The 22,876-nt window shown below is 40.2% G+C and overlaps 1 protein-coding gene across 2 annotated transcripts in view; it reads left to right on the forward strand.

Annotated features, from left to right (window-relative positions):
* TBX15 (T-box transcription factor 15) overlaps positions 1 to 22,876 on the forward strand; it is a 107,285-nt gene that overhangs the window by 29,966 nt on the left and 54,443 nt on the right. The window contains exon 1 of one of the 2 annotated variants that reach the window (XM_032249590.1): positions 5,957 to 13,563. The exons of the other annotated variant lie outside the window; for it this stretch is intronic. The gene's annotated coding sequence lies outside the window, so the exon portion shown is untranslated. Of the gene's footprint in view, positions 1 to 5,956; positions 13,564 to 22,876 lie in introns of those variants that run through there. 2 annotated transcript variants of the gene reach the window in all.

A 22,876-nucleotide genomic window follows, 5' to 3' on the forward strand; every position in this document is an offset into this window, starting at 1 on the left:
TAATAAGGTAAGACTGCATTTCACAGTGTGAAATGCAGTCCCAGGAACCATGAGGATTTAGCTACTTCTCTGAGAGATGGGAGGTGGGGCTGGTGAGAATAGGGAAGGATGATGTGGTGGTAATGGAGTTCTAGACTGTATTTGCTAGGGTAGGGCCAGGACTAGGGTAAGGCAAAAATTATATCACTAATCAAGATAAATGATATTTAGTGCAGTATTTTAAAAATTCAAAATTAATGTAAAAAATCTATGCTGAACTAAACATCAAAACATTGGAGTGATATTGGAACCCGAAGCAAAAGGAAAAATCAGGAATACTGATCCTGTCTGTTTTTGTCTGTTCAGGTTGCCATAGCAAAATACCGTAGATGGGAAGATTTAAATAATAGAAATTTATTTCCCACTGCTCTGGAGGCTAAAGTCCCAGGTCAAGGTACAGCAGGGTTGGGCCCTGGTGAGAGCTCTCTTCCTGATTTGCAGATGGCCACTCACATAGTAGAAAGAAGAACAAACTCTCTGGTGCCTCTTATTGTAAGAGAGAGGGCACTGATCCCATTGGACTAAGTCCTACCCTTATGACTTCATCGAATCCGAATCACCTCCCCAAAAGTCCCATCTTCAAAACCTGCTGAATTGGAGGTTAGGGTTTTGACATATGACCTTTGGGGGGACACAAACATGCAGTCCATAGCACTATCTTTATTTTATTAAATATTTTGATAATTTTATTCATCACCAATTTTTGCATTAATTTTAATTTTTAAAAATATTGCGTTGAGGCTGGGCATGGGGACACATGCCTGTAATCCTAGCACTTTGGGAGGCTGAGGCAGGTGGATCACTTGAGGTTGGGAGTTCGAGACCAGCCTGACCAACATGGAGAAACCATGTATCTACTAAAAGTACAAAATTAGCCAGGTGTGATGGCACATGCCTGTAATCCCAGCTACTCAGGAGTCTGAGGCAGGAGAATTGCCTGAACCCAGGAGGCAGAGGTTGTGGTGAGCAGAGATCGCACCATTGCACTTCAGCCTGGGCAACAAGAGTGCAACTCTGTCTCTCTCTCTCTCTATATTGCATGGAAATATTATTTATCTTGATGGATTTTTTTGGTGCTCCCTCAAATTTTTCACTCTCAGTCTAGTGCCTTGCCCTCCTCACTCCAGTCATGGCCCTACCCTAGAGAAACTGAAACTCCTGGATTTGGGGTAGCACAGTGGGCCAAGGGATTACTCTAAGTTAAAAGAGGAGGGTCTGAGCCTCATTGGATTGGTCCAACACTGACTAAATTCTTCATTTCCTTCTTATTCCTTGATTATTGTCAAGTACGTGGTTGTGTTTTCAATGTTCAGTTGTTTTCATTGTTCCACAATAGTTTGAATTTTACCCAATATTACAATAATTGGTTAAATATAACATTCAGTAGCCATGTATAATTTTCTGAATTTCTCATAGGAATGGAAGTAGGCAGGAACTAGAGAACCCATTTGGAAACTTCACTTTGTTAGGCTGAAGTTTCTTTTGTTGTGACTTCCGTAATCTTGAAGTGTCAGTGGATTTAATATATTTTTTGAAGACTATCAATATCTTTCAGCTCTCCGATGATGTGGTTATTTTTTCAAATTTGTTGGGATGATTTTCCAAAATGATTAAATATTCTTTAACTTTTAATTCTAATGTAATTTTAAGTTTATAGACAGTAACTATTACAAGGAACTCCTGCCAGTATAGCCTGCACACAGTCTCACAAATTGTTTCTATTTTGCTCCATTTGCCATCTCTGTGTGTGTTTGTGTATAAACCTTTATACACAAATACCTAATTTTTTTCTGAACTATTTGTTAGTAAATTGGACACTCATGCATTGATATAATCTCTTATTTAACCCAGTTGGTATTTAAATTTTACCATTTGTCCTGATATCTATTACTAGTATTCTTTTTTTGCCTAATTTAAGCTCCAATTCAAGTCTTAGCCTGTTCAGACTGCTATAAAAAAAAAAAACCATGAATGGAGTAGCTTGTAAACAGACATTTGATTCTAACAGTTCTGGATGCTGGGAAGTCCAAGATCAAGGTGCTGGAAGATTTGGGATTTGCTGTCTGGTGAGGGCCTGCTTCCTGATTCATAGATAGCACCTTCTAGCTGTGTCCCCATGTAGCAGAAGGGTGAGGACCACTTTCTGGGGCCTCTTTTATATGGGGCATTAATCCTGTTCATTAGAGATGTGAGGGGGTTATGGATGGAGAAGCCAGGCATGACCCACAGCTCATAGCCATTAGGAGGAGTGGTCTTTGAAGACCTATGATAGACTGTGCTCATTTACCTTGCCTGGAAGGGTGAACTATTTGGTAGATGATCTTTTATACCTGAACTATAGATCTTCATAAGACACACGTAGGGAAGAGTGGGATGTTGTAACTAATTCTTGGATCTTACTAAATTTCTGGACACAAGCACTCCATGAAGCCTAGAATATGATCAGGAAATCGAAACAGAAGAGGATGACCTTATGTAATTTTCTGCCTTTTTACACTTTCTAATGGTGCTAGAGCAGGGAGTTCTTACTCTTTGTAAAATTGCTCTGAGAGCTCTTTTTCTAGACTCTAGCAAAAAGAGACTTGCCTAGCAGAAAAGCATGCCAGGGTTTTTTTCTGGCTGAGCAGTTTTATATTTCCACACTATCTACACACTAGAATGTAAGTGCCTTGGGAGCAGGGCCCTGAATTATTCTTATTAACATCCGCCATTGTATGTGCTTAGTAATTATTCATTGATTGATTGGTTTTCTGGAACAACCCCAACTGCTTTGGGATATGTAAGATGGGAGATACAATGAGATATTGACTGTGTAAGTATACAGTTTTTCTGTGTTAGCTTAATCTTATAACCCTGGGTGTTTCTGCAGTTTCCCTTGTACAAGCAAAATCACTATAGCAGTTTCAGAGTTCACTTTTCCTCAACAACTTTTTTTTTTTTAATCACATTGTTCATATTTAAAGGCCAGATAGCCTTTAAGAAGGAAGCTTCTGTATATTTAAAAGCCCATGTCAGAGAAAAGTAAAGGGAGGCCTTCCTGGCAACCCTCAAGTGATATTGTAGGTGACTTCTATGCCGCCCGGGAAGTCTGGAAAGGTGGTTTACGTTCTTCATACTCCCTTCGTGGGTCTCACTCTTGGGCCTGATAAAGCCTGAAGCTTGATATATTGTAATTCTTCCAGCCAAGGAAGTGCTTGAAACTCTTCCCTCTCTGTCATGGGGATAGGCGCTGGAGGAACTTGAGGGATATACTGAACAATGGCCTATAAAATCATGCAGCGCTTCCAGCTGGGATGACTGTGTGCATCAGTCGTAGACACCAACAGTTGGACTAGGGAAATCCCCCAACCTAAAATGAATATCTGTTTGAGTTATTAATCCCAGAGATATTTCCTGTCTTTGAGATTTGCTGGTAGGCCATTCTTGCCTTAAGTTAAAGGGTCAGATTTTCCTGTAAGCGCTTGAGCTCCCTTGCTATTTTGGAAAATCATCTCTCCACACACATATGCTTAATCGGGAGCTGGAGCATAGTGAACTTCATTGACTTTGGCCTGTGCCTGAATTAGGATCTCTTCCCTGGCCAAGTGAATGCTCTTGATGAGTTTGCCTCCTTCTATGATCATGTTGTAGGGCTTTTGATTAGACATTGTTGTATGTAATCCACCCTCAAGTTGACAGGCATTCTTCCAAGTAAGGATAAGATCTGGCTCATGGTGACTCTGCTCCTGAGATCTCCCGGGGACAGGCTGGTGCTTTTAGAACTGCCTTGTGCCTTGATCTTAATTTATCTGTTGTATTCAATATCATTGGAAGCCAGGAAAAGGCCAAATACCTGACCTCTGTTCCAGGGCTGTGATATTGCACCCACTCCAAGCTTCCTTTGATCCTTGCTTTGCCCAGCCAAACAGGGAAACTCCTTAGCATTCCTTGGTCTCCAGAGGTCCATCTGACTGTTGATTTGTGATGTTTGGTCTTCCTATTACAGTTTTATTTGATTGCATGTTGGGGAAGAAGAAGGCTTTGACAGCCCACTGGAAAGTAGCTCTTGAGAATCATGCTTCTCCATGTGAAGATTTGTTTCTCCCATGACCACCTGACTGTCATGTGACAATTCTTGAGGGATAGAACCTTGGCTTTATTTGGTCTGGTCTGATTATAAGAACTTAGAAGGGTAGGCAAAGGGCACTATAGATAGCTTACATATTCCCATTAAGTTCACTCCCTCTCCAAGTAAAGACAACTCCCTGACTGTTCATTTCAGACTGTTTATTAAAAGGAACTCAGGTCTGCTGAAACAATGCCTACCTTTGTAGGGGCCAAAAGACTATTCATCCAAAAATGTTGTGTAGTGAAGAGGCCTGTTGAGTTCCTTGAGAGTGGAAACCAATAAACTTAAACAAAAAATTTGGAACAACGCTGTGTATAAACTGTTGGTGCTGGGTTATGAAGACACGGGTTTCAGATAATTCGCATATGTGTAACAAACATATTATGGGCACATGGCCTTCCTCATCTCACTTCCATTCCTGCCCATCTGAAATATTATTGTGTGAGCTGTGAAATAATGACACTTCACTTTAAAATGTGTTTTATAATTGGAACTTTGAAGAAGTCTTTCTTACCTTTCTTTCTAAGTGGAGGGAGGCTCTGAGGGTCCCAAGGACCAGAGTGGGAAGGTGGGAATGAGTAGAACAGTGGAGATCCCCTGTTTCTCTTGGGGATGTAGAGCAGTCCAAATTTGCTAAGATTTTATCTATCTCTTCTTATTTGTATATTATATTTTGTGTTTATACTATATGTTGTATTTTATATTTGGTAGATTGACTAAATCAGGTGTTATAAAGGTTAAAATAAAAAAGAATTTAGAATAAATTAAACTCTAGTGACTCATTTATGAGGGTTAGGTTCAGAGGACAACAAAAAAAATAATCATTAGTCTGAATAACTACCAATGGCCTTAATTAATTTAGTCACAAAAGCAAATCTTAAATACAATATTGTTAGCTGGCCATAGCTTTTTTTTTTTTTTTTTTTTTTTTCTTTTCCCAGAAACTAGTTTTTGGCAACATGGAAAAATGTCAGTATTGAGTTTATATATTTAAAAAACATGAAGCGCCTCTCTTTCCTCAAGCCATCCTTTCCTATTTTTATTCTGTGTTAAGAGGCTTGGTCTAAATATGGGATACACCATTTTTTCAAGTGCTAAAGGTCCTTGGCTGATGACAGTTTTTCCTGGTGGCTTCCTGTGCTTCATTTTCTGAGATAGCAGAATTTCATGTAAAATAAACACTTGATTTCTGTCTCTTGTGGATCCTAGTGTAGTTTTTTTGGCCAAGGAAAAAAGTCAGCGTTCTGAGCCAAAAAGTCACCATTATTCTACTGCTCAAATCTGTTATGGCTAGCCCACTTGGGAGGTTCAGCCATACTTTACGCGGGTGACTAGTCTGGGCATCTGTAGGTGTTTAGGGCTATATTAGGGCAGATTGCCCAAGAGAGGGAGGTATTAGACATCGGGAACTGATGGTTGGCCCAGGATTGTAAAATGCCTTTTAAAAAAAGTGGGTGTAAGACTGCTGATGCTCAGTGAGGACACTGAGTGAGACGCGAACCCACACTTAAAATAATTGAGAATTTAGAGTCTTGGTTTGAATCTGAAGACATGGTTGATTTTAAGGGCAGAAAATTATTTTTTTTCTAAATTTTCATTTCTATATTATTGACCCTTGAAGAACGTGAGGGTTGGGGTGCCAACTCTCTGTGTAGCCAAAAATCTCTATATGACTTTTGATTTTCCCAAAATTTAACTGCTATAGCCTACTGTTGACTGGAAGCCTTATCAATAACATAAACAACTGGTGAACACATATTTTGTGTGTGTGTGTGTGTATTATATACTATATTCTTACAATAAGGTAAGCTAGAGAAAAGAAAATGTTAAGAAAATCACATGGAAGAGAAAATACATGTACTATACATTAAGTGGCAGTGGATCATCAAGGATCTTCATCCTTATTGTCTTCACGTTGAGTAGCTGAAGAGGAGGAGGAAGAGGAGGGTTGGTTTTGCTGTCTCAGGAATGGTGAAGGCAAAAGAAGATCTATGTGTAAGTGGACCTGCAGAGTTCAAACCCTTGGTGTTCAAGGGTCAAGTGTACTTACATCATCTTCCACAGCAGCCCTGCATTCCTGCAAGTTGAAGACACTGATAGAGAGTCACATTCAGATTTTGAATACTGGCAGGAACAGGGCCCTCCCACCCTTGCACAGGGATACCACAGGGAAGGGACATAACTTTGTTGGGGCTATAGCTGTGGAGAAGCAGTAGGGCCCATATGGTCTAGGATACTAACATCAAGTTAGTGACCTTTCGAGTGTGTGGTGCGAATTGGCAGATATGGGAGCAAGCAATTTTGGCCCAGGTTAATGGTGACCTTTAGGTTTTGCCACCTGGTATCAGGAACAATGGGATGTTGCAACCAAGGGCACAAGGCAAAATAGTAAAAGGCACTGTGGTTGTGGCAGATGACCTTTCATGATTGCCAAGGAGAACTCAAGAACCATTTGGACACCTTGCCAACAAAAGAGGAAGGACCAGGGACTGGAACTTCACAGATCTCCCACCTCCCCTGCCCTGGGCTCAGAACCGATTTCTTTGCTTCTAATTATGGGAATTGCATGTTAGCTGCTACCTGTGTATTCCAAAAATTTAGAATGCTGAGCCAATTAGGGGAAATGTCTTTACATTAGGAGGGAAACTCCTTTCTCATGATTTTGCTATCCTTGTGACAGTTGGAGTTTGAACATTTCTAATCGTTGATACACGTTTTTTCTCGTGTCAGGGAAATTTATTTCAAGCCAGGTATTTTATGACATTAAGGATGTAGTCATCGTTTGTAGTTCGTTTTCTGGAGTATCCTGTTCTTTTTATAGATAGCTACGTGGCATCTGAATTGTGTAATGATTCTATCTGTTCTTAAAACTTTAAATTTGTTGTAGTATGAAAATTGTTCTTGTGCATTGCTCTTTGGGGGGCAGAAAATGCCAGTGTCTTTTCAGAGTGAACAGTGGCGTGTTGGACTTTTTTCTTTTATCATCACTGCCCCATTTGGTAAGGAACACAGATCATGTGCTGATATTTGGACTGACTCACCTGATCCTCCAGTGAGAAATGTGATGCATATTGTGCTTTCATGCTGGCAAGCTTGAGAACTGAAGCTGTTTTTTTTTTCTTCCTCGTTTGTGATGGTCTTTGGAATATAGCTGACATTGTGAGTTAAGCTTTCCTATTGGAGAACAGTAAAGACCTATACTTACAAGGTATGAATATCAGATGTTCATTTGAGAAACAGAATAGCAAAAACAAAACCACGTGAGAGGTCAGGCACCTCATCCAGCACCACTGCAACAGCTTCTCTGGGGAGGCCTCAGCCTGGCCCTGTACTTGGAGGTTGCACTCAGGGAAAGTGCTTATATATTTTCTTCATCTGCTTTTGGGAGATACTTTAATGGTCTAACATGGCTCTTGTCCTCATCTAAACTATGTTTAAGGCCAAAGATGAGACCACATCATGTGGCCTCTCCCCAAGGATGCATGAAAAAAGAGCTCCTCTTTACGTCAGTGAGTCTTGGCTCAGCATGAGCTGGCTTCATCTTGGGTCCTGCATCCTCAATCCTGTCTTTGTCCCCTCTCGGTGGAGCACAAGTCAGACAAGAGCCTGCCCCGATGAAGCCAGAGGCCTCAAAGCAGCAGAGAAATCTCTCCTTCGCAAGTCACATATGCCTAGACCCTGAGAGTATATGACTATTACCATGAAGAGAGGCGCCTTCTGCCCCTGAAGAGCAGTCTTTTATAATTTCTTCCTTCACCCTCCCTATTTGCTTCTCTAGGTGTGTCATGTAGCCAGAATTTAATCAAGTTAAAAGTAACGTATTTTTTGTGTGTCCATGCTAGGAGCTTGTTGTTTCATGCCAGACAGTAGGAGATAGGTTATTTTAAATGCAAATATGTCTTGAGGACCACAGAAGGGAAATAAGTACTGTCTTGGAGAATCTGGATTGGGTGATGGCTACAACTATGGAGCATATAAAAGAAGTTTAAGACTATTCTTGCTTTAAGGCTGTTTTGAGATTTTTGTGAAACTCACTGAGAGATCCAGAGACAACCTGAATAGTGGATCCTGAGTTCAGAGTGTCTGTGTTTCCCTCCCATGTGTTCCCAGTTCTTGGGGTCCTGGCAATCTGGACCACCTTGACCATTGAACCAGTGCTGACAGAAAGGCAGGAAAAGCAGCAGCTGCTTCTCTTATCCTCAGACTCAAGGGCCTCACGGCTAGGTCCCTGCAAAGGACATTGGCTTTCGTGAGTGACTTGATCACACACTGATGTTTCAAGGCTGGGTGCTTCCCAACTGGAGCCCTGAAAATGCTTGTGTGACATCCCTGGAGAAGGCAACAAACCTGAAAGAAACTCCCACGAAGTAAATCACCAGGACCGGATGGTTTTCATCCAAGAGTTGGGGAGGAAATGAAGTGTGAAATAGCACAGATACTGATGAAGACATTAGTTCTCCATTAAAACCACAACTGTGTCAGAGCAGAGGAAGTTTGCTAACATGATGACCTTATTTCTAGAGAGGAGAGATTAGTGGCCTCTCAGAAGCCTCTTGAAAATCTGGGCCACTTGGAAAGAATAACATAAAATCCGAACAATAACACAATAAACTTTATTTCCTGAAAGCAGGTAAGAAGGATATTTTGACAATTTATGCAAAGCAGCATTCCAGTGGAGATCTTAGAAATAATATGAAAATGAATATATAACACATATATTGCTACTCCCTACTCTTGTGTCCATGAAAGACATGACTAATCAATCTGGTAGGTACTCTTTCCTTTGAGTTTGGATTGGGCCTCATGCTTCTGAATTTCAGGCTCTCAAATGCCACATTCAAATGGCTAGAGTTGACATGCGTGTTGAAACTCATTTGCTCTCCCTTCCTAAGAGGCTGTATTTTTTTCTGGTTCACACCACACTGACTCATAATTAAATTGTAGATAATGACAAGAAGGAGGTCTTTCACAGGTAGTTTAGAGTGTGACAAGAAACATGTTACATTCTTTCTCCTAAGGACTGCGTTAGCAGAACATTTACCTTTAAATAATAATATTTATCTTGTACGAACTGAATTCAGATGTGTAATCACAACTCAAACCATGGTAGAGTCTTTCTGGAAGGAAGAGAAGTCACTTCCTCTGAGGCAATAAGCAGCATGTTTCAGAAGATCGTTTTGAGAAATGGGGATCAAGAGCAAGATCTTTCAATAGGTGTTTCCTTGTGGAGTTGAAAAAAGGTTGTCAACATTGAGTCCTGCCATAACAGTGACTCTGTGGGGTAAAGGCGAAGTGAGGTATGCTTTGAGAGAAGAGCTGCACTGAGGCCCAGAGGGGAAAAGAGACAAGCAGGTTGGGCCCTAGAGAAGTTGAGCAACTTCATGTAAAACCCGATGTTTCTTTGGGCCTAGCTTTTGTTTTAGGAGGGAGCAGAAGGCCAGCTCTGCTGCTGGTCTGAGAATCCCTGGGCAGTCCCTAGAACAATTTTCCATTGGGTTGAGAAAAGCCTTCTTGTGCTAATAATAATTAGAGCAATTTGGTTATACTAATTATCCTGCAGCCTAGTGGTCTCTAAGTAAGAGGATATGTGATAGAGCCAATCTCTTGGTGTAGACTGTAAGCTGGACTTTTAAAGATGTTACCTGGCTGCCCATTATAAAAATGAGCTATTTTGCTTGATCAGTGAAAAGTGGCCACATATGTTTCTTAACAGAGAATCAGAATGTAGGAAAAGCCACTTAGCATGATAGAGACCCTGACTGTACTGTGATCCTTCATTGAGTCACCACTCTGGAGATGGCCAGATGCTGTGCTTCAGAAACCAAAGGAACAAATAGGGTCCATTGGTCAGCACACTGGGCAGCACACTTGGCTGACAGACCCTCCAGCACATAACTCTTGACCTTGCTCACGTCTTGCAGATTCACAGATCATGGAAAGAGATGCTGGGATGGTCATTTTGTCTAGATCTTTGTCTCACAGGAGCAAGCAGCTAACATCTCCATTTTAAAGATGAGGCAATCGTTGCTCAGCAAGAGTGAATGAAGTGCTGCTGCTGGGGGAGGCATGAATGAGATTGAGGAGGTAATCCAGGCTCTCGGCAAACAGCTCTTCTCACTTCCCCACTTTGCTTCCCCAAGTCTCAGTTTCCTCATCTCTAGTGGGTACTGCATGGATTTAGCAAGTATGGATTAAGCATGGTATTGGGAGCACATTGAGAAATCTCTGAGGGCTAAAGAATTAAATGTAGTGCTGATAACTTAGATTCATGAGACACTTTATAATTTACAAAATGCTGTCATCTGCATCATTTTGCTGCTTTGCTGGTGCCTCATTGAGTTGGGTAAGCAGTAGGATTTCTTCTCCACTTTTCACAAATGTGTCAACTGAGGTGCCACAGGGTTGAATGGTTCCTCAAGGTCACATCTCTAGGTAGAGTCGGAATCAGGACTCACCCTCCTGCTTCCTGATTCCAAACCAGGAATAACATGCCTACCTTCTGATTCTGAATCCAGGGTTCCTTTCACCATAAAATGACAAATCATGCCGAGTTGACTGTATTTATTATTCACTGTAATGACAACAGAGAGTCTGCAGTGTCACAGTGTGGTAAAAATAGATGTTTAGCTGTGAGGGCAAGGAGGTTCTTGGTAGCAAACAATCTGAGCTCACCAAAATGTTCTTCTCATGGGCAGGCTCGGTTGCCATAGCCTTTGGGAAAGCCTTGGCAGGCCTACCGGGGGCAGCCTCACTGACTCACTGTGTCCAGCTTTCCCTGGGGAGCTGCCTCTCAGCCCCAGTGCCAGACACAGACATTGCCTTAGAGGTCATGAGGTAGAGGGATTTCTTCTGAGATCCGGGGACCACTGCCTAAGAGCACATCTCCGGTAAGGGGACTGGGTTGCATGTCCCACAACAGCAGACTTGCGGTGCAAACTTTTGGCATACGTAAGGAGAAAGACCCCGGTGAGCTTGGGGTTCCTGTGCCACTAATATTTTCCTGGGAGACAGGGGAAAAGAGAGCCAGAGTAAAAGCAGCAAGGCCAAAGGAAAAACCACGTTTTCATTCACTCAAAAGTAATTTATCATTCATCTACTTTCCCCAAGTAAGTAGATGAATATGGATTGTAACTTACTCCACTTATATATACGTGTATGTGTAGTTAAAATAAAGATCAATGGAAGATAAAGAATCATAAAGAGAAAGTGAGATGGTCTCAGGTGGCCATTTTAAGATTCACTGCTACATGGAGAAACACAACCCCTCATTCTTCATAAAAAAGATAAAAATATATTTTTGTTGAGATGTACCATTAGTATTCTGTGTCATATTCTTTTGAATATTTCTTTCATTGTAAGTATCTGGCTGAGGGAAAACGCATTTTGTTACAGCAGAAGAGAGCTTGGAAAGATGGATGTTTATTACACTTGAAGAAAACCTATCAGACCAGTGTGGTCCTTAAGACCTTTTAAAGTCATAGGTTCCTTTGAGAATCTCATAAATCCCATGCCGCCTCTCCCCAGAAAAACACAAGCTTTCGCAAATTTATCTTATCATTTTGAGTGACTCGTAAGCCTCCAAAGCCTATCCACTGACTTTAGTAACTTCTTCATTTAAATAATTAGAAATCAATATTTTGTATAATAAATTTTTTCTTTATAAAAAAATTCATCTCAAACCATGACTGTAGTTAAATGTACATGTATAGCAAGAGTCATATAAAATATTCTGATATCTATGACATTTCCTAGCCTATAGCATTTGCATTTTAAACATGTATTCATTGCACATTCACTTATAGTTTTACTCGCCTTACTTTTTTAAAGATGCTATATATTGTATACTTTATTGTAATTTGCATTTGATAACATTTGTGTAGTACTTGGTATATAAAGGAAAATCTGCCTTCACTCTTAAATCAATGTTGATTAAGTGTAGAATATGGTATATAAAGTAATACTTTAATATATACAACACTCATACGCCATCAATAAGATCTTATCCTCCAGACTTGTGAATTCTTGGAAAAAATTACTTCCACATGTTCCTAAAAGTACTTAAAGATTTTTGACTGGTTGGTGGTCCATTGACTCGAGTATCTGACCTGTCAAAATGCCATCTTTAAACTCCAGTGATGCATAGAGGCCAGGGTTGAATTTATTACAGAACAAAGAGAGGTGATGATTAACACACCCATCTGAACAGTAGGGGGGGAAAATAATCCTTGAATGGATTAGATGCCATGATCCTAAAACCGCATTCTCTGAGAGTGTTGGGTTCTTGCCCAGGAATGGGAGAGGCCAAATGCTGATGCTTTTTAAATGGCAGGGTTTCTCCATGGAACTCTGGTTAGGGACAGTGGGGGTAAAGAGTTTGGGGTCAATTGAGAAAAGCCTTTCTTTCTTCTGTGACCTATCAGATGGAGGGCCTAGACCTGCTCTGTGTGCAGTAACCCTTAAGACTTACAGCTCACCTGACTAGTGTTATATAATTATCAGTCTGCCTGTCTGGGTGGAGAGTAATATTAATATGTAAATAAATGGACTTAATTTTTAACCACTAACCAGAACTAACTTATAATTTTGGGGGGACTCTGGTATGCTGCTTTCAAGACCGGTATAAATGCTGCCAAGAAGATGAAGTGAATTCCTATATACACTGTTCCACTGAGTTGTGACATAGATAGGCTCTCTCTCTTCACTGGCAATATCTGCTAGGTTCTGAACACTCTCAGGATATGTTTTCAGGGAAATTTATATTTGTAAGAAGACTGCATGAACAGAGTACTAAACTCATTTGCTGACTGACTTTCCTATTCTCCTGTCTTTCCCCTGACATGTATTGCAAGCTTTATAAAAAGTATGGATTTTTAGACAGCAGTGTGTAATAGCATTGATGGCGATTGACTCAAAAGAGGCCTGTAACAGAAGGACACCATCCTAAGAAGGAAACGGACCAGCAGAGGAAAGTCATTTTGACCCCCCCATTCCCTGGGAGGAGGAGTGCTTGAATCGCGAGCCCAGGTGCTCAGGAAATCTCCTGTCACTCTGAGATGGGTTGGAACATGGTGCCACGTCCAAGCTTCTAAATACAGTTCAGGCTGGGTCATCATGACAGATGCTGAACTGGCACCACTGTGGGAATTGAAGTGGGAACTCTGACAGTGCTTAAATGCCATGGCCCCTGGGCTCAAAGTCTTCCTAGGCAGGGACAGGGCGAGGCAGAGCAGAGTCTTGTGGGGAGGAGGGTAGGAGCAACATTGGCAAGGAAATCCTGCTGTCTCGTGACACTACCACTCCTTCAGAAGGCAACAGACACTCAGTAACACACCAGCTATGTTGGAAGCTGTCAGTTTCTGAATTGCTGACACACTTGAAGGACACTGTCTCTTCAAGGGTCATTCTGACCCTTTAAGGTAGGTAGGCCTGGGGAAAATCAGAGGCTTGTTGTAGCCAAGGTGTTGGCCGTGGAATGAGTGGGATTAAGTGATGTGGTCAGAATGACTCAAGGAGTCGGGAATGGAGTTAAGAATAACATGTTCACTTTTGGATTCCCAAATCAGCCTTCTACACAGATGACAGTGTAAGGCAATTCCTTGCCTCACCCCACCCTCCTTTTCTTGGCCATCATAGAAAATTCACCCTGGGGTTAGCATCCTTTGATAACTCATTCCCTTTCGGGAAGAGCTGTAGAGGAAAAAGAAAGGAGAGACTTGGGAGGATGGCTTTTCCTGAAGGGTCTGGGGACTTGGGATGTGAGAATAGGATTCTAAGTTTTGCAATCATCTTAATCTGGGTTTGGTGAATTGTAAATATAAAGGCGCTCAATGATTTCACTCTCAATAATTTTCCTGTGCCCCAAGAGTGAACTCTTTTCTGCCATTAAAGCATTTGATTTTAGGGTTTCTGAAGGTGGTGTGAGATGGTGGATGAGGCTAAGTTTTGGAATGGGAAAGACTTGGGTCCCGTTCTTCTCTCTAATACGTTCTTCTCTCTAATACGGGAGCATGTCCAGTGAGTGGCACTGGACATGCTCCCGTGTCTAAGTCTCAAAATAGGGTTAAAATGCCTTTCAGGCCTCCTGCTGATGCTTCCTGGGAGTCTCACCTTGGTACTAGATTTTTTCCACCTCCCCAGTGCATTTTTCTTGTCCTGAGCCAGGTGGGTGTTTCTGACAAGGCTGTCCATCAGCAGTTAGGGCTTCCTGCAGCTTCCCAGCTCTGCCCCGTCCTCTCCACCTCTCATGGAACAGTGCCTTTGGCAGCTTCTTCGGCCTGGATTGCTCTCTCTGCTTCCCTGTTCAAGGTGAGAGCTTGCTCTGTGGCCCATTTTCCCTACTGAAAACCCAGTATACCTCTCTCCTTAGTGGTCTACCTTTTCTCTCTTCTTTTAGATCTTATCACTTTCTTTCTCAGATAGTGTGCCAGCCATTGTGGACCAGGAGAGCATCACTCAAGCAGACCTGCATGAAAACAGGCTTTCTTACATGGCATTTTCATTGCTTCTTCTGCCTTTCCCTCTTTCTGCCTGTTCACCATTTCTCCTAGAGCATTCAATTTTGATGGCTTTGCTCTAGGCCCTGAAATATTTTCATCATGTGAGCTTTTCCTACTCTACATTTTACATTTTCCTTACTGAGAGTTTCATTTCTTCATTTGAAAGCCTTCTTTCTGCCTCTCAGATATGGACAGGGAATTGACTGGGAAAAGACCTAACCTTTATGGCTATCCCCTGTTCCAAATCATGGGAAGAACTATATTAAGTATATTCCCACTTTGTGCCAAGAGCTTCACTGTGACACATGGTATCCACTATCTCCATTTTAGAGGAAGAAATTGGCTCAGAAGGGTAAAGCAGCTTGCCCAGTCATACATCTGGATCTGTGGAATTCTAAAGAATGTTTGTGATATTTTCCCTTAATTCTCAGCAGCTCTGGAAACTGCACTTCCGTGTAGACAGCAGTGAACGTGGAGGTATAGGGGAACTGGTGAGCACAGCAGTCATTCTGTTCCTGAAGGAGGAGAGCATCTCTGCCTCACTATCTCTCCCTTAGCATTACTAGCTCTAGCATTTGTAGAAGAACTTGATTCTTTCCCCATTTTATCCTCATGACTGTAAGCACCTTCCCTTCTTAGGTTAATGTGCAGGAGAGTTAGTATCTGAGTATCTTCTAGGTGTTTGACGGCTACTCACAGAAGTGACTGAACTGTTTGAACTCAGTTGAAACCTCTGAAAGATTTTGGGTCAGACCTTGCCAATCAGTTTGACACTGCTCACAGTCATGCAAGGAAAAGCTGGTAGGATTCCAATAGTTCAGGTTATGATGTCAGGAGGTGACCCTGGGATTTAATAGGGATTTCATTGGGAACATGTCATGCAATTAAGACACCTCATTACTAGGGATATATTTGTCTCCTGGAAGAAGATGAGAAGAATAGCATTCAAGATTCTGCATTTGGCTCCAGCCTACCCGCCCAGCTCTTCTCTGACTATGTCTTCTTCTCTTACTTTGCTAAACATACAGCATTTCATTCATTAATTCATTCAACAAAAAAATTTTATTGAGTGCATGATAGGTGCCAGACACTTATCCAGGTGCTGAGGATACAAGAGGAATAACACAGATGTAGTCTGGATTACATAGATTGCTGCTCTCTAAATACGTTTGGTAGATTTTATTGCCATGCCTCTACCATGAAATTCTCTTTTCCTGGAAGATCCTTCTCCTTATTCCCCATTTCTGCAGTTGCATCTTACAGACGTATCTTAATTAGGCCCAGAAAAGATCCCTTGGCTAGGAGAGATTTTCTCTCCTGTCTAAACTCCCATAGAATCCTGTTGCTAATTTTTCTAAGAAAAATTAGCATTCATATGTCTAGATCTTTTTTGTTCATAAAGTATTAATGCAAATCCACATATATGTGCACCTTGTTAATAGTTCATAAAAGTTTCACATAGTAGATAAGAATAATATCCTCATTTTACAAATGATAAAACTAACACTTAAGAAGTTAGGCATCTTACTTAAGGTTAGATGGTTGGAAAGAGGAGAGATTTGGATCCTAAGGCCAGTATGCTGTGTGCTGTGGTGGATTTTGACTATTATATTTTCGTTAGACTTATTTATGGACTTATCCTCTCTTCCTAAATGATCGTATAAGTTCCTGAGGACATGGATCATCTCTTATTCAGTTTTGTGCCCCTAATCACACCTAGCACACAGCCAGGCCCTGGCTAGAAAATGAATATTATTTGCTGAACAAATGAATGATTGATTGAATGGATGAATTTAGATTACTGGAGAGGTTGTTACATTGTTGTCAGCCATGTTATATTTACTGAACAGGGTGGTTTTCTATATTTGCCTGGTGAGTCGGGTAGATTTTAAACTTGGTGTAGTTGGTGGTCTCCTGGGATCATTTGAAGGGCATTCCTGGCTGTGCTCAAATGTCTATCCTATTTACATCTTTGAAACTGCCACCTCCAGGAGCACTCTCTCCAGAAGTTAAAATTAAATTACACTTGTTTAGAAATTGGCTGCTTTGTTCTTCCCGTTTAGGAAGAATAGCATGAATTTAGTTATGTATTGGTGCTCTGTGGGAACATTCTAACAAGGTATAAAGCAAATGCTTGTAGGGCCTTTGGAGAAAGGTCCACTTTTAGTATCACAGAATTAAAAGGCCACGATGGCAGATACATAATGGTGCTATGACAGTGGCGGGTGATGGAAGTGGTGGTGGGAGGTTGGAAGTAGTGGTTGCAAAGAGCAAACTGCCTTGGGGATGAGTTAATATATTGCTTCACCCAGGAAAAATGCCAAGAGCCTAAGGAAGGGGCCTGTGTTGACCGCTGCTCACCTGAAATTGGTAAATCTTGAAGACCACTCAGTTACCAGAAAGAAATTTTGAAGGACCTCTGGTGCAAGAGGTACTTAGGTTGAACATTTCCATGTGGCTTGTGGCTAATTTTGGATTATTCCATTTATGCACTGTCTGTGTGTTCATCAGGAATATTTTCTAAACCAAAAATTGGTCTCATAAATATTAATTTTGTGGGAAGAATAAGATAAAATATTTGAAATTAGGACTGTTTTAGAAAATTCCAGACCCGTATTTGTTCTTTATTTTTTTTTTTTCTTTGTCTTTCTGATATGCTTGGTCATTGGCATAGAATCTTATATGTTAATTTGATACTTTACTGTTTGTGAAGTGCTTTCATACACATTATTATCAGATGAATTCTCTTCAAGCATAGATACCCACTTAGGACCATCGGAAACTTTTGAGTCCTGCACTCTGACCTGAGTTAAGCCTAAATAAACCAAATTCTGCACAAGTAGGACCTGCTTCAGCTGCCTTGCCCTGTCTTTCAATGCTTCCATTAAACATTTCTCAAAGCCCAAACATCTTCCAAGTACCTTCTAATGGTTTGCTTATTGGTCTAGGCTAAAGCAAAAGGGTGATTTGACATTGAAAGTGATCTTCAGTGTCTGTCATATTCGGATTTTTTTCCTAGGTTGGACTGGGGATAGGAAGTGAAATACAGCAAAAGAGGACTTTTGTACTTGTACTTATTTACTAAATAATGTTAAGTTGATGAAGAGACCTAAAATATCCCTGAATATAACTGCGCTGGTACTGAGAGAGGAAAATTTCCATCAGAGCTTTGTTTGAATTTTCCTTTCTGAAAACACTGACAGTTTTGATTTCCATGGCACTACCTTCTAACTGAGCAGCCTGAGCATTCGCTTTGCATTTCTGAGCTCAGAGTAGGACCAGCACAGCTCTGAAGTCCTAGTTCTGAAAAGTGGGCATGAGAATATAGCGAAAAGAACATCAACTTTAGTGTCAGATTAATTCAATTACCACTTTGACACCTCCCATCTATATACTGTGAGAGAAGCCTTTTATTCATGCCATGCCTCCATTTTCTTATACATAAAATGGCAGCAGTGGTGCCTACTTTAAAGGTTTCTGTGAAAACTGCATGAGATGATAATGTATATAAAGTGCCTAATATAGTACTTGCTTGCTACTTCTCTTCCTTTTATTTCATTTCCAGCTTCAAAACATGCTGGAGCACTGGAGGTTGAAACTTTTGCATATTGTTCTAGGCTAAAGCAAATTTTTTTTTGTAATTTCATCTTTTATTTGAAATTTCAACTTCAAAGTATTTTAACTTTTATTTTAGATCTAGGGAGTAGCTGTGAAAGTTTGTTACATGAGAATATTGCGTGATGCTGAAGTTTAGGGTGCAAATCCTATCACTCGGGTTGTGAGCCCAGTCCCCTGTAGGTATTTTTCCAACCCATGCCCCACTCTTCCACTGTCTAGTAGTCTTCAGTGTCTCTTGTTCCCATATCTATGTCCATGTGTGCTAAATGTTTAGCTCTCACTCATAAAATAACATGAGATACTGGGTTTTCTGTTCCTGTGGGTTTTTTGTTTTTGTTTTTGTTTTAAGATGAAATCTCATTCTGTTGCCCAGACTGGAGTTCAGTGGTGCAATCACAGCTCACTGCAGCCTCGACCTCCCCAGGGTCAGATGATCCTCCCACCTCAGTTTTCCAAGTAGTTGGGACTACAGTCATGTGCCACCAAGCCCAGCTAATTTTTGGGTTTTTAGTAAGACTAGGGCTTTGCTATGTTGCCCAGGCTGGTCTCAAACTCCTGGGCTCAAGCGATCTGCCTGCATCAGCTTTCCAAAGTGCTAAAGTTGCAGGCATGAGCTACTATGCCTGCCCTGCTCCTGTGTTAATTCACTTAGGATTATGGCCTCCAACTGTGTCCATGTTGCTGCAAAGGACATGATTTCATTCTTTTTTATGTTTGCATAGTATGCCATTATGCATATGTAACACACTTTCTTTATCCAGTCTGTTATTGATGGGCACCTGGGTTGATTCCATGTATTTGCTCTTTTGAATAGTGCAGCAATGAACATACAAATGTATGTGTCTTTTTTGTTAAATGCCTAATATACAGAGTCTATGGGGAACTTAAACAAATCAATAAGCAAAAAACAACCTCATTAAAAATGGGCAAAAGACATGAACAGACAGTTCTCAAAAGAAGACACGTAAGTGGCCAAAAAACATAGGAAAAAATCCTGAGCATCACTAATCAACAGAGAAATACAAGTCAAAATCCCAGTGAGGTACTATCTCACACCAGTCAGAATGGCTATGATTAAAAAGAAAAAACAACAACAACAGATGCTAGCAAGGCTGTGGAGAAAAGGAAATACTTGTACACTGTTGGTGGGAATGCAAATTAGTCCAGCCACTGTGGAAAGCAATCTGAAGGTTTTTCAAATAACTTAAAACAGAGGTTGAACCTTTAATGACATTGAGCCTTTGTCTCCTTAACTAGAAATAGATATAAAAAATTACTACTGCCACTTCTTTGCAAAGACTCTCTCAAAGGCTTTGATCTCAGGGATGACTTTGGGTCCTTGCTATGGTTTCACGTATCACTGAGAGAGGTGCTGCTTGTTAGGTGGGGAGTGCTGTAGGCAGCTGGTGAGATATGATGTGCCCTTAGTCTCCTTAATTGGGTTATTGGCATGAGAATTACAGGCTTCAGGTTACTCCCTTTTCCCAAATAGAACTTGGAGGGCATGGAGAGCTCAGGGACTCCATTCCATTACTAAAGCCATCAAACAGGCTCATTTGAGTGTTTGCTATCATCACAATTTTAGTTTAATCCAACCTGGGTTATAGTTCATTCCCTTGAAGCTCTGGACTGGGTATCAAATTTGAGCTCAGTCCGTACTCAGGTCAGTGCCAAATGCTCTGCTTCTGCCATAATTAGAGTTACTCTATGAAAAGTTACGTCACCAGCTTTCTCTAAGCTACTGGATAAAATCTGATAGCCCACAACCAATTTCCACTGCAGAGGTCCTCTGGAAATAGGAACTTATGTGCTCCTGGTACAGAGAGGGCTGCCTGGGTTTTAAGATTCTGATATCTGCCCTTCTGTGAATGGGAGCTCTGAGATAGTCATGAGAGATTTGGTTTTAGAGATTTTGGGATTGATGAACCAGATCAAGAAGTGGGAAACACTATTCAATGTGGTTGTGTACCAGTATTTGACAGAAAAGAAAATAAGATGGATTGTCTATCATCTGGGTTGTGTTTTTCTCCTTTAATTGTCTCAAACTATTTTCTTCCTTGGGGAAAATATGACAGCTGAGGTCCAGTCTTACGGAAGTGGCACTGTGCATGTAGTCTCAGAACATTCTACATCTGTAATCTGACTTTACAGTCATCTTACACATTTCACATTGAAACCAGGTAATCTTGCATCATTCATACAAGACGTGGAAAAGCACTGAACTGAGCTTATGGAATTCATATTCTGAATAGAAGACAGAACTATCATTACCTGCATGTGAAAGAAAACTTTAGTATGACGATGATAAAGTCTAAACTCCATATTCTGATACCCAAGATCCTCGGCCATAAATTTTTATTTGTTCCCTGATGTCCTAAGAGAAGAGTGACTATCACAATAGCAAATGTTCAATATGTAGTCATTTAGAGGAGTTGAACCTGGCCTTCCACCTTCATCATTTATCTTACACCCCCTCTCTCTTTACATAATCTAAACTCTGACATACCAGTTTGTAATTCTCTAAAACTCCAAATCCTTTATCATTGTTATTCCTACTACATGAAATTCTTTCCCTATCGTTTTATTACTTGTTCATTTTCAACTTCTATTTCAAGACCATATTCAAATATTACCTCCTAAAGTCCTCTCAATCCTCTTATCATTGACTTTCTTCCTCTTCAAAGCTCCTCAACACTTTGCCCCTACCTCTGCTGGAGTTCCTAGCATAGTCAGCCTCTTTAACAGTTTCTATGTCCTTTCTACCAGATTGTGAGCTCCTTCAGAGCAAGAACCTGTTTTATTTGTCTTGGTCCATTAATATGTAACCTAGTCAAAGCAAAGCAGAATATTTGGTGACAGAAAAATGGAATTAAAGGCAGTCTTATGTGCCAGAAATCCTTAGGTAGTAGAATGGATGTAACCTGGTCTCTGTCATCAATAATTTATAAAATGGAGATAGTACTAATAACAACACTTAGGCTTGCCTGTACTAAATGATGTTTTACATGTACAGCCTTGGCAGAGTGCCTGACAAATATTAAGAGCTCAGCTATAATGTTGACCATTAACTCTTTGTGATGGTTCTTGTGAGCTTATATTCATCTTATTGTCCAAAGTCAATACTATTATCAATTTACATTATGACTTATCATAAAGATATAACTTTGTTTTTGAACAGAATGATACCTTATTATCACCCCATAGTAAAGATAAGGAAACTGAGGCCAAGTGAATCAAAGAAACTTTTGATGATCCCACTGCTGATCAGTAGCAGAGCCACAGGAATAAATGTGCTTTGTTTACTGTAGTAATGAATAATTCCTCAAAATTAACTGTTAAGTGGAGATGCCAGACCTGTAAAATATACTTTCAGAATGCTTAATTTTGATATTAAGTTTTTATTAGGATAAAAGTATATGCAATTTAGGCATTTTCTGTGTATGATAACCAAATAAATTTATTGTAGTTGGTTTGCTTTTGTTAGACTTGGTGGTCTCTAAGCTGTGGTACTAATCCACCCATTAAACATTTGAGTTAAAAGGAACTTTACAGCACTTCTAATTAAATGTGCATGTACTGTGCTGTAAAGATTAAGGAAATTGGGGACCAGAATAGTCATGTGACTTGGCCAAGATCAAACATATTTAGGTCACTTTAGTTGTGAGGATGGTTAAAATAGTTAAGGGGTGTTGCAGAATTGTCAGCTATTTTGGCTGGGTTGAACCTAGTATGCTTTTGGGGAGACCTGACCATTGGATCCGGAGGCAGAAGACCTACATTCTAGTATGCGTTAGTTTTCAATTCCTCTTGTTTCAATGTCCTTATCCACAAAATAGACATAAAAATACATGCTATGTCTACCTTATCAACAGGAAGACAATATTAGGTAATGTGTGAAATATAAATTAAGAAATTATTTTATTGTTATTTCTAGTGTGAGAATTGAACTTACTTTAAGCTAAACTCAACTTTCTGTAGAAACTTAGTATTACAGTATTCATTTTATCAAAGTGAAATAGGTCAGAGATAGAAAGTAAAATTACAGTTAAAATCTTTTTAAAGGATTTTCTTTGGGATGAGAATAGATATGTTGCCTTGGCCCTGTGTACACTATGTTCTCCAGTGACTTGTAACTGGCTCAGCACAGGTTACCTAAGTTTTCTCCTTTAGCTGCCTTGGTTATGTGTAACATTTTATGTTCTTGATTTACTTAAACTCCTTCTGTTGAAATACTATTCTGACAGTATGTGATAGCTAAGAAATCCTTCTGCATCATTCATATGAGTTTCTAACGCTTATTTTTTGAAGACAGAAAGTCACAAATTGCCAAGAATAAATGAACTTGAAAACACAGAGGTGTTTTTTTGATCTTTAAGGGACTGACTGATTGTATTTCTAAATGGATGATCCGATTTTATTAAAATAACCAGCTGTGTTTCTTTCATGACTTAGATAACTTGATTATACATCATAATTAATAGCTAAATATTTTGATCTGGTTAGCCAAAATATTTTCTATAAATATGATTTAAAAACATGTTTTACAAAGGATTAAATTTTATTTTTACCTAGACTGTTAATCTTGACTCTGAGATATCTATTTTAAGGGTGTTGT

Source organism: Sapajus apella, unplaced genomic scaffold, assembly GCF_009761245.1.
Source record: "Sapajus apella isolate SASKATOON/1434 unplaced genomic scaffold, GSC_monkey_1.0 scaffold69, whole genome shotgun sequence".
NCBI lineage: Eukaryota > Metazoa > Chordata > Mammalia > Primates > Cebidae > Sapajus > Sapajus apella.